The sequence below is a fragment of the Microtus oregoni genome, unplaced genomic scaffold (assembly GCF_018167655.1).
Source record: "Microtus oregoni isolate MIOR12 unplaced genomic scaffold, Mior012 000050F_ref0000143, whole genome shotgun sequence".
NCBI classification, from domain to species: Eukaryota; Metazoa; Chordata; class Mammalia; order Rodentia; family Cricetidae; genus Microtus; species Microtus oregoni.
This window is the reverse complement of record NW_024543256.1, coordinates 15,345,850-15,359,198: the sequence shown is the minus strand read 5'-3', so window position 1 is coordinate 15,359,198 and position 13,349 is coordinate 15,345,850. Positions and strand designations below refer to the sequence as shown.

The window sequence follows — 13,349 nt, the reverse complement described above, 5'->3', positions numbered from 1 at the left end:
AGGCAATATTACCTGATGTTCAAATTTACTTGATAATTATGCTCAATTTTTAGAAAAATGTCCACACTTAATAGTAATAACATTCTGAAACTTATAATGGTTGATTTATTCATAGAAAATACTCCAGAGAATCACAATTGTGATCAGGAAAATTAAATTTAATAAAGTTTGTTAAAAGTTTGTTTGTATTTATTAGATTTTTGCATATTATCCTTAGAGTAGTCAAAATTTTGGTACTGAATATAGCATAAAAGTACAGTAATTAAGACAGAGAGATAACTGCACAAGTATAACCAAATCAATGAAACAGAAGTGAGATGGCATGTGGATAGTTTTAAATAAAGCAATAAAAACAATCAAAGAGAAAAATATTTTCCAAATGGTTCTGGAACAATTGGATGCCCCTATATAGAAAAATAAGATTCAATATTTGCCTCATACCAAATTTGGAATGGATCATAAACTAAGAAACAAAAACTCAAACCAACAATGTTATTAAATGAAAAAACTCAAGACAAATTTCATAAACCAATGTGAAGAACAAATGCTTATAATTTGAGTTTAAAAAAAGATTGTTAAACAAGACATAGAATAGGCATAAATAAAACACCAAATAAAATTTTATCAAAATTCAAAATTGAATTAATTAACATATATCATCTTTAATATACTTAATAGGTAGGACAGATATGGGGAACACTTATTTACAATGTATAATCTGACCAAAACAAATAAAACAAAATTGTATATCCAAGATATAACATTGATTAGGTGAAATTTTACCACTCTATGTTTTTCATTTGAATTTTTAGGTAGATAAATGAGTATTTTTTCATGCAATTGTTAGCCATTGTATCTCTTCTTTTGAGAAACACCTAGTACTATCATTTGTTTATCTTTAAATTGGATTGTTCTATTTTGTTAAGGTTTGTAAATTTCTTATAGATCTTAATACTCAAACCAAACAAGAACATAATTATAAGTTATAAAACAATATATTCAACTAACACAGAAAAAGATATTGAAGAAAAAAGATTTGCTAAAACACAGGTGAGACCAACCCCAGATCTGACAGATCTCCAAAATGTACAAAGAACTCAAGAAACTAGACATCAAAAAACCAAATACTCCAATAAAAAATGGGAGATAGACCTGAACAGAAAACTCTCAACAGTGAATCTCAAATAACTTAAAGACACTTAACACCCTTAGCCATCAGAGAAATGCAAATCAAACAACTCTGAGATACTGTCCTAAACCTGTCAGAATTGCCAAGATCAAAACCACTGATGACTGCTTATGCTGGAGAGGATGTGGAGTAAGGGGAACACTCCTGCATTGCTGGTGGGAGTGCAAACTTCTACAGCCACTATGGAAATCAGTATGATGATTTCTCAGAAAATTAAGAATCAATCTACCTCAAGACCCGGAAATAAAATTCTTGGGCATATACCCAAAGGATGCTCAATCATACCACAAGGATGTTTGTTCATAGCAACATTATTCGTAATAGCCAGAACCTGGAAACAGCCTATATGTCCCTCTACAGAAGAATGGAAAAAGTAAATGTGGTACATTTACACAATGAAGTACTGTTCAGTGGTAAAAATTAAGGACATTTTGAAATTTGCAGGCAAATGGATGGAGCTAGAAAAAATATACTGAACAAGGTAACTGAAACCCAGAAAGACAAATATAATGTGTACTCACAAGTAGCTTTTAGGCAGAAAACAAAGAATAATTAGCCTTCAGTCCACAACCCCACAGAACCTAGACAACAAGAAGACACTAAGAGAGCCACACATGGATTCGCCTAGGAAGGAGAAAAAGACAAAATATCCTGAGTAAATTGGGAGCATGGGGGGGGGAGAAGGGGGGAAGAAGGGAAGAAGGAAGGGGAGTGGATAAAATATATAGCTCAATTAACCACCATAAAGTATAAAATACAGGTGATAGATATGAAGACGGGGAAGGGAATAATGGGAGAAGGCTTTAAGTGGGGAGATGGATTGGAGGGTATAAAAGAAGAGGACATAGGGGAGAGAGAACTAGCACTTAAGATGTTTTTAAAAGCCATATGGAAATCTACTATTTTATAAGCTCCATATGTATATATACATATATATTCATACATTTTTCACATAATAGAGTTTAATTGGAGCTATCCTACACAGTGTATAATGTTCCTTCTCAAAACTATTTGCTGCAAAGTAAGTAGCCCAGTTCCAGGTATGGCAAACTTACTCTCATATTGTTGGCCACAGGTATCCTAAAGATCAGCCAGCAATATAAGCTAGTCCCATAGTTCTTTGTTGCCCACCAGAAATTGGGGAAGGAGAGTCTTGGAGGAATTAAGGAAGTAAATATAATCAAAATATATTATATGGAACTCTCAAATAATTAATAAAGTAATACATTAAAATAGAAAGTTCCAGAAAATAATTTGTTTTTTAAAAAAGCAATAGATTCTAACAGCACATAAGGATTATTATTCTCCAAGATGAAGTAGTATTCATCCTCAGAATATAAGGATAGTTTCAAGTAGATAAACACATTACATCAACAAAATAAAAAACAATAATTATATGATTATCTCAGTAGAGGCAGGAAAAGTATTCAGTAAAATTCAATATTCCTCTGTGATAGAAAACTATGAAAAAAATCAAGAAGACTCATATCTCAACATAATAAAGAATATGTACAACAAACCCACAATAAACACCATAATGAGTTAGGAACAAATAGTGTTTTTTTAAGATCTAGAACAAAGTGAGGATGTCCTGTTAGTCAGGAACAACTAAGCAAGAAAAAAGGAATAAAAGTCATACAACCATGAAGCAGAAAAATCAAATTGCCCTACTTACATATAGCATAATATATAAAGCTACAGAATCTATTTATATAATTTAAATTGATAAATTCAGAAATATGGCAAAATTAAAGTCAAGAAACAAAAGTCAGTAGAATTTTTATGCACCAATAACAACCTTTCAGGAAATTAGTATCACCCAAACTAGTACAAAAATAAATAGTAATTAATTTACTGAGAATGTAAAAGGCAAAACAATGAAAATTAAAAAGTACTAACCTAAGAAACTGAAGACATATACACTACATAAAACGGAAAGATGACATTCATGACCAGAAAAATTTATATTGTTAAACTATTTATAATATCATAAGTGATTTTTTAAAGTTCAGTAAATCTCCACCAATGACACATCATAGACTAGAAAAATAAGCCTATAATTCCTAGGGAAATAAAAAGACCTTCGATAGTCAAAGAGATATGAAATAAGAAACCATAGCTAGAGGTACCACAATAACTATTTTCAAGAAACATCACATAAGATGGAGATGTAAATTAATGGTAGAACTTTAAATATGCCAGGTCCTAGTGGTAACTCTTGGCACTGAAAAAAAAAACAGATTGTTGATTTAAAAAAGTATCAAAAAATAGACTAGAGAAAAAAATAGTCTCTTCAATAAATGGTGCTTAGAAGATAAAAATCACATCACAGTTTATCAAGACCTACATGTAAGACTTAAAACTAGAAAACCTTTGAGGCACCATTGCCACTGGCCAGATTTCAGAGTGCTAGAAGGTGCTGTGTATATTCCTGGAAAGAAAGGTTTTCATCAATACTATCTAGCCGTGAACCTTGTGTGCTACAATAAAATCTGCCTGGTAGCATAAGCCCCTGGTAAAACAGTGACAAGAAGGTCATTGGAGTAACCAGACATTTTCATGGGCCCTGGGGGTACAGTCTACTACTTGTAGTCTGGTAATGGAACATAGTATTAAAAACCAACTCCTACTGGCTTTTGGTTTTACCCCTAGATACGCATATCTCTGAAACCTCATCAGAGAAGCTTTTTTTTTCAGTAGAGGGAAATTAATATGGAGACCCATAACTAGTCAAGATGAAGTGAGTGACTATAGAGTGCTCAGTCCTAAATGGGGCATATGCATCATACCCCTTCCTCCCAAAACTCAGGAATTATTGAAGAAGAGGTAGAGGAATAAGGAGCAGAGGTAGTGGATGACTACAAAAAAAGGGGGGGGGGGGTTCCAGGTACAATAGGGCAGTTGGGCACACAAACACACAGCAGGAGTGACAGCATCCAGCAAGAGAAAATCCCGTCATGGAGGAGGGAGTTGGGCCCCTAGCTAAGGAATTTTTTGTAATTGAAAAGTTCCAAGGGAGAGAGAGCTGGTTTTCTTTAAGTTGTGGTCCCTGGCAAGTCTAACAAATTCCAGTGGAAAAGTATATAGGTAGTATTAATGTGTTTTTTAAAAATTAAACATAAACTTGGATATTTATGGAACAGGGCAAGTATGGAAGAAGATAAATGAAGGTGAAAATTTCACAATACAATGTTAGAAATTATCGAGGAATTAATAAAAATGTTTAAAAACCCCCAACTAGGAAACTACTTGGAAATAGCAGTGTAAGGGCCAGAGAGGTGACTCAGCAGCAGGTGAGGCACTTGTCTTTAAGCCTGATGATTAGAGTTTGGTCTCCAGCACCCGCATGGTGGATGGAGGAAACTCCTGAAAGCTGTCCTTGTAGCTCCACCTGTGTATCATGGTACACACCCACACATTAAATAAATAAACGTCATAAAATTTTTCTGAAGGATTGTATCAGTATAAACAACAACTTCTTGGATATGAGTTCCAAAACAAAGGCAGAAAAACCCCAAAAACTGAAAAGTGGGGTGTTATCAAACTAAAAAGCTACTATACAATAAATAAAACAATTGACAAAGTGAAGAGACAACTTACAGAATGAGAGAAAACATACGTAGATTGTTTATCTCTGAAGGGAATTATATACAGGGCATAAATAAGAAAGCTTTTCAAGACTGTAACAGTTTTATAAAAAGATCAGGAAGCCAACTTGTTAACACTCCTATTACTCAGGTACAGAATACTTTGTTTTAGAAAGAAGCATATTTAATATTGGCTGAATCCCATAAAATACTTTTAAGTGTAAGAGTACATAATTGCCAAAAAATTGTCATGCTCATAGGATGAGGGAGAACCAATTATCTTGAATAATAAACGTTTTATCCCTGCTTTCCAATATGAAAAACTGTACAATTTTGGTGCTCTTGGTTTTAAGTTTGACATTTGGAATACTTAATTTTCACTAATATCACAACCATGTTAGTTTATTCTGCTTGCCATAACAAAATATCACAGGCTGGGTGACTAAACCAAAATTAATTTATTATCTTACAGTTCTGGAGGCTTAAAACTCTAAGATCAATGTTCCTTCAGGGTTTAATTTCTTTGATGTCTCTTTATGTGGCCGAGAGAAAGCAAACTGTGTATGTCTTTCTAAGGATACAAATCCTATGACATTAGAGTCTTATTTGACTTTAATTAGATCCTAACTCCAAATAAAGTAGCACCAAGTGTCAAAAATGTGCATGTGTGCATGTGTGTGTAAATATAAAATAATGTTTCCTATGGCTTTGTTAAACATTCCTCATCTCATTTATCCCTCACCAGTCAAAGGTCCACAGACAGCATTCTTTATATCCTTCTATCATGAGAAAGAGAGTTTAAGACACAAAGTGCTTTTTAATTCCCCTAATCAACTGAGGAGTTCCCTCAAGTGAACTGTAACTATGATAACTATGCAGATGGAGTGTTCACGTAATCTCCTTTAAGAAACAGAATTGAAATTAAAAATTAGTGCATATATTTGATGGAGGAGGGTCATATGTCTATGTGTTACTTTCATTGGTTAATAAAGAAACTGCCTTGGCTTTTTGATAGGGCAGGATTTAGATAGGCGGAGTAGACAGAACAGAATGCTGGGAGGAAGAAGGCAATGAGGCAGACGCAATAGCTCTCCTCTCTAAGATGAATGTAGGCTAGAATCTTTCCCGGTAAGCCACCACCTCATGGTGCTACACACATTAATAGGAACGGGTTAATCAAGATGTGAAAGTTAGCCAATAAGAGGCTAGACCTAATGGGCCAAGCAATGTTTAAATGAATACAATTTGTGTGTTGTTATTTTGGGTATAAAGCTAGCCGTGCGGGAGCCGGGCAGGATGAAAAGCAGGCCTGCTGGCCTCATCACTACATATACTGTCTCACAGTTTCCACTAAGAGCAAGATTCATCAAGTGGAGTATGCAAACAAAAGCCAGCTTAGGACAATACAAAGAAGATGCCAAGCCACTCAGTTGAATATATCTCCAAAATGGCTTAATTGAGGGGAAAAAAAATCTTGCCGATCAGTTCTCCAAGTACATTTCCTATACCTTTGACATGAAAATATAAAGGAGACTGGAAAATATAACTAGGAACAGGGAGAGAGGAGCATGGGAGAAAGGCATGGTAATAGATGAAAAAGATCAAATACATAATAAACAGCACTTCAGAGGTGGCTGTAGGAAGATTGTGAGTTCATGGCCTGGGTAAGATACAAAGAAAGACCCTGCCTCTAAACTGTGAACAAAAGAATCAAATATATTTCTTCATAGAACATAGAGGACTAATCAGCATGCATGAAAAAAGAAGGCATCAACTACCACTGAGGAAATGAGATCAAATACACAAAGAAGATACCATCGGAGACATGATGGTGTCCACTCTAAGAAACAAAGGGTTATTAAGAATACAGAGAAATCGAAAACTCTTATCCATTGTTGGTTGGAATACAAAAATGATAGAGCTTTGAAACAGTAGGCAGATCCTTTAAATCATAACAGTGGAATTATCCTATAATCCTGAAATTTTATTCTTGGGTATATGTCCAAAATTATTAAAAGTGGCCATCAAATGGATACTTGTATATTTCTTTTGAGTATGAGGTCATCATTAAAGTTTCTCTGAATTACTTATATATAGCTCTCTTTGTGTTGATAAAATGCCATTTCTTAGTAAATATGATATTTGTATCACTTTGTGAGAAGATTGTGGATTTTTATATTTTTTCTCTTTGTGTGGTTCTTTTTTTTTATGAAAACAGAACATTTTGAGCTAGGAATGTAGCTCAGGCATGTAGTGCTTACCTGCCAGGTAGCAGAAAAGAACAAATGACATTCTTCATATTACAATGAAATAAATAATATTTCCAACCATCTCCAGGGTTTCTTAACAATGCTTGAATTCATTACTGCTTGTTTGGTACTTTTCTGAATTGCATCTCTATTCTTCAGTCTATGTTGTGTGTGCTCACTAAAATCTCTCCCGATTGTGTCAGCCAGGGGCTATTAACCATTTGAGACATATTTCTTATGATGCCTAAAACAAAGTCCTATCTTCCACCATTCACACCGGAATTCTCCTATTCTATGTTAGGCTTCATTTTCAGTTACACAGACTTGAAAGTTTGAAGCCTTCTCAAGTCTCCTCCAAACAACTTTGCCCTGATTCCTCCAACCACGTTATTTTTTAGGCTTTCATATCAAGTTTTTAAAATTGTTTTTCCAGCTGGTATCCTTAGCCCCAAGAACAGCTGATAGTGTATTAGTTTTAAATATTTGTCATAAATGCACCTAGGCACCAACCTTCTCTTTGAGACAGTTCTGAGTTCTTAAAAACAAGCCCTAGATGCTGACCTTTTACGAGGTGTTTATACTGGTCAATGTGAAGCAAACACATTTTTTTAAGAATAAGGTCTGGGGACCATGGGAGAGGGTAGAAAGAGTGGGAGAGGAAGGGAATGGAGCGGAGAAAAATATATAGCTCAATAAAAACAATAAAAAAAAGAATAAGGTCACTTCTACTATCTCCTGTTCTAGGAAACTATACTAAACAGACGAATGTAGGGGCATGTAGATGGTTCCCTTCAATGCCTTTCTAAGTCATGGGGTAGAGAATTAAAGAAGGGTACATACAATGGTACAAATTCCTGTTCCTGAGATTCAAGGGTTATTTTTTTTTTAATTCTCAAGTATTTTTCTGGTTGCTGTAAATTTCTAATTAAACTCCGGGATGCTACAAACAAGTTGATGGGGGAATTTATAGAAGGATACAGTTGTGAGGATCTGTAAGATGCCATTTCTGTTGGACTCATACTTGATTACATCTTACAGCATGTTCAACTCAAAAATTAACATAATGAACGGCTAAAACATGGGGGAATGTAAATACACAGCACAAGAGGACCTCTACAATTTAAAAGATAACAATGTAGCTCCAAATTCTAAACGTTTTTCCTCCAAATTCTAAAACAAAAGACTCTATGAAAAAAATTAATTCAGAATGAGCCACCAACTTAAATCATATGATTGCAAATGTAGAAAAATAAGTGTAGGAGAAAATATTCACTATCTGTACCCAGGTAGAGAGTTTTAGCTTACAACACAAGCAAAATCAATGAAAGGAAATAGTTTTGACTTAAACTTCGCTATATTGGCCGTATTTACAATCTTTCTATTAAAGTTCTGCTTGAAGAAAAAAAAACCTCAGACTATAGACTCAGGAAAAATATCTGTAAACCACATAGTCAACAGAGTACTGGTATCTAAGATATACAAAGAGCTCTCAACAAACAGTAGAAAAAAACAGAAAGTCCAACTAGAAAATGTTGGGAAAACCCTGATGAGCTATTTCACAGAACTGGAAGGACAGGTAGCTAACAGACACATAAAAGGTACTCAACATCATTAGCTACCAGGGAACAGCAGGTTAAAAGCACACTGAGATATCACTATGTACCCAAAAGGAGAGTTAAAATACAAAACAATCATGACAGCAACAGATGTCGATAATAGTGAGATTTCAGGACTACAAGATTGTGGCTTCTATATGTAACTACAAAATGACAGAGCACTTGCAGCTGTACTCACTTATACTAAAGACAGAAAACATGTTCACACAGAAATATGTGCAATAATATTTATAGCACTTGCATTTGAAAGAATTCCAAATTGGAATCCGTACAGATTTCCTTCAACATGTAAGTTAACAAGCTAATACATATAGAATGTGGAATGTGATGCAGTAATTTTAGAGTGAAAAGGGGGAAAACAGAAAAGTAGGGGAACACAGTGGCACACTGTTATAATCTCAACAATAAGGAAGTAAAAGTAAGTGAATAATAAGTGTGAGTCCAGCCTTGGTTACATACTGAGTTTGAGTTTACAAAATGCTCACTGTTGAGAATCAACTCAAATTTATAGTGCAGACTGAATAACCTTTCAAATGGTGTGCTGTCTTTAATATCGAGATTTTGGATTTATAGGTAGCTATGAAGAATAATATAGAGAACCCCTAATACAAGTTGTTCATTTCCTTTCAGGAGTAACATCTCGCCAAATGATTGAATCTACTCATGACTAGGATATTAGTGTTAATTATTACATACATTATACCAGTTTTATTGACAACCACTACAGTTATAATCCTAATGCTTCCTATACTATAAGCATGCATCTTGAAACTGTCCTCAGCTACAGAATCCACTAATCTCTTCTTCCTTTCTAAAATTTTATCATTTGAAATGTTATGTAAATATAATAATGTAGCATGTTGCCCTTTGTGATTGACTGGTCTTGTTTATTTTCAGGGGTTGCTCCGGTTCTGACAAACTTTTGTTACATAACCCAGGTTGGCTTCAAAATCAGTATGAAGCCAAGGCTGCCCTCACATTTAGAGTCCACATGGTTTCACCACTTTAATGTTGGTATTATGGGAATGTTATATCCAAGTTCATTCATTTATCCAGTGCTAAAGACGAACATAGTTATATCCTGTATGCCTTCATAATATAGTGAAAAGACACAAGGAGTGAAGAAATGTTACTGACACTGATAAGTGCTATAATGGAAGTTATCTACAATGCCATCGACAAGGCTAGGAAAATGATTTATTGTTTGATGTAAGAAAGTCTAGAGTCGTTTATGAATTAGTGAATGCATATAAATATACATTGAACTCCTAAACTTCCTGGAATGTGTCTTAGATATTGAGGGAAAAAATTGCAAAACACATCACAATTTTAAACAATGCTATGCAAATTCTAGCCATTGGTAAATTTCTAAATGAGGGAAATTCTATTTTTTGTGGAATATAAAATAAATTTATAAGTATGATATGTAATAAGTAGCAAAAGCTTGAGATAAATCTCTTGAGTAGTTCAAATCACTTAAAATGTACTGATATTCCATCCTCTGCAAACAAATATTTAACAGAAATTTATAGGGAATACTGATTAATTTGTTTGTCAATGATGATATGTAAACTGTACAATGAGAAGTTGATTAAACCATAGAATATATAAAGCACTCTTAGCTTGAGTTTGACCTAAATGTGCTCTCTGGAAACATCCTGCTTATTTGCGCTAAAGAACATGAAATTGAAGACACTGTGCTCATCAATTCAGAAGCATCTTAGCCATTATAGCATTTACTTAAATTGTAATAATATATATACATATCATATTTTATAAGCACACATTTTCCATATATGAAAAATGCTTACTATTACACAACAAATGAATTCAAAGTAAAACCAAAATGGGATGCTTTTAGTTTATCATATTTGTGAAGATGTAATATTTCCTCACTCATTGTGTTGCTGACAATAGAAAAAAAACACATACAGTGCACATATAAACACAAATTGGCCTAACCTTGAAAAGGGCATTTTGGCAGTATTCATCAAAATGATGAAGGTAACTACCATCCAAATCAACAATTCCATTTCCAGAAATTCAATCTACAGAATCACATATCTAAAACGGCCTCTTACAAAAATATTCCTTACATAAATGCAATCATAAGTGACAGGAAACAAGCCTAATATCTCACAATAGTGGACTCATTAGATAAATTGTGCTACATCTGTATGACTGTATGATCAAATATTACGAGATCATAGATCTGTCCAACGTAATACAATACACTGTAAAACAAGTAGAGAAATATATGGAAAAATAAACAAGGGAACAAGGAATGCATGAATACGTTTGCAAGTGCCAATGCTTGAATACATATGGAATTTTTCTGAAGTTAAAAACAAGAAATGTTAACACAGGCTATGCCTGGCAAGGGTAACTGTGAAGGGGTGCAAAGGGTAAGAAGCTTTCAATGTGTGTGTGTATATGTGTGTGTATATGTGTGAGATAACTGATGGAGGTGGGTCTTGTATCTTATTTGTTGCTTTCATTGGTTAACTAATAAAGAAAACTGCTTGGCCTGATAGGACAGAAAATTAGGTAGGCGGAGTAGACAGAACAGAACGCTGGGAGAAAGAAGCCGAGTCAGGCAGTTGCCATGATTCTCCCACTCCAGACCGATGCAGGTTAAGATCTTTCCTGGTAAGCCACACCTCGTGGGGCTACCCACATTATTAGAAATGGGTTAAAGCAAGATGTGAGAGCTAGCCAGTAAGAGGCTAATGCTAATGGGCCAAGCAGTGTTTAAAAGAATACAGTTTCCGTGTAATTACTTCAGGCATAAGCTAGCCATGTGGGAGCCGGGGCAGCCGGAACACAGCCCCGCAGCTTATTACTACAGATAACTTTTTTTATCTTTGTTGTTTTTTCTTTTTTTTCTTTTTATTAAAAATTTCCACCTTCTTCCATTTCCCTCCCCCTCCCCTCACACCTTTTCCCCCTTCCTCTCCAGTCCAAAGAGCAGTCAGGGTTCCCTGGCCTGTGGGAAGTCCAAGGTCCTCCCTCCTCCATCCAGGTCTAGGAAGGTGAGCATCCAAACAGACTAGGCTTCCACAAAGTCATTACATGCAGTAGAATCAAAACCCAGTGCCATTGTCCTTGGCTTCTCAGTCAGCCCTCATTGTCAGCCACATTCAGAGAGTCCGGTTTGATCACAAGCTCCATCAGTCCCAGTCCAGCAGGCCTTGGGAACTTCTGGAGGCATTACCATCCCTGACTTCAAACTCTATTACAGAGCTACAGTAGTGAGATAACTTTAAAATTCTGAACCACATGAACGTATAACCTAATCAAAGATGAATGGAGGGGGCAAAAAGAAAAGCAATCCAAAGCACAAGCCATCTTCCAGACAAATTATATAGTTAATTTCCTCTGTCTAAAGAACACCATAATGAAAGACAAGAACCAAAGGTGCCATTTTATTTAGTCACAAAATAAGCAGACAAGTTTATTTTGCTTCTTTTACGGTTCATACTCAAATTTTCTGATGAAATGCTAAGAGATCTTTAGCTTTAGCTGCTCCTTCAGTCCCAAACAGAATTTCATCAGGAAAAAAACAACAATATTCTAGAATAAATAACCCACGGTCCTATTATATATTGGTGAGGGAGCTGCATTATATAATATATAATATAATATAATGCAAATAAGTATAATTATTTTTAATTAGTTAAATGGAATAAACCATCTCATTTGATTTTTAAATTTTTATTTATAACTCCCCACACACATACACAAACACATGGATTGCAATGTAAAAGTTTGAGGACAACCTTCCCATTGTCCTGCTCAATTATTTATTTATGTTTTCAACCATTCTTATTACACTAAGTCACACTGATATATATGCTTCCTTGAATTGCAACAATTTTAAAAATTCTACTTTTATCCTTGTACAGTCTCTCTAAACATTAAGAATAGTACTTTTTTTATTTGGTGCATTGGGTCAAACATATTAAAGTGTAAAAATGTTTTAATTTAAAAAAAAGACAGCTGAGAAATTCTTGTCAGGCTTAGGGGTGCAGGCTTGGAGGTGTAGCTTATAATCCTAGCTGCTCAGGATGTTGAATAAGGAAGATCAAGAGCTCAAATTTTTTCTAGGCTACAGAGTGAGATCAAGCTTAGCTATGGCATGTTAATGGGTTCCAGTCCCAAGGCAACACCAGATATGGGAAGCTGGAGAGATGCCTCAGTGGTTAAGATCATACACTTGCTATTCTTACAAAGGACCTGAGTTTAGTTCCCCATGCCAATATGGAGGTTTACAGCTATCTGTAACTCTCCTTCCAGTGGATCTGTCATTTTCTTCTGGCCTCTATATGCACGTATGGTGTATATCCCTCCATGTAGGCAAAAACACACATAAAATGAAAGTAAAAAAATGTTTAAAAGATACAAAATTGGATAAAGCCATGAATCAATGCTAGAGTTCTTGCTTAGAATGCACAAGGCCTTGGTTCAACTCTCACAACTGTCAAGTAAACAAACAAAATGAGGAAGGAAAGGAGAACAAAAGTCTCTTACGCAATGGGTATTCAATTGGATAGTGTCCTCCAATGCATGCACTCTTTACTGTCCCAGAAAGTGACCTTAAAGATATCATTAGCACATATGAGTTCATACTTGGCCTTAACCCAGTAAAAAATATCCTTACAAGAATGAAGGAATTTGATCAGCAACACAAAGATGGAGAATGTTACCA

At 34.9% G+C, this 13,349-nt stretch overlaps 1 protein-coding gene across 1 annotated transcript in view; it reads right to left on the bottom strand.

Annotated features, from left to right (window-relative positions):
- The window catches only part of LOC121437119 (collagen alpha-5(IV) chain-like), a 191,883-nt gene that overhangs the window by 149,848 nt on the left and 28,686 nt on the right, over positions 1-13,349 (bottom strand).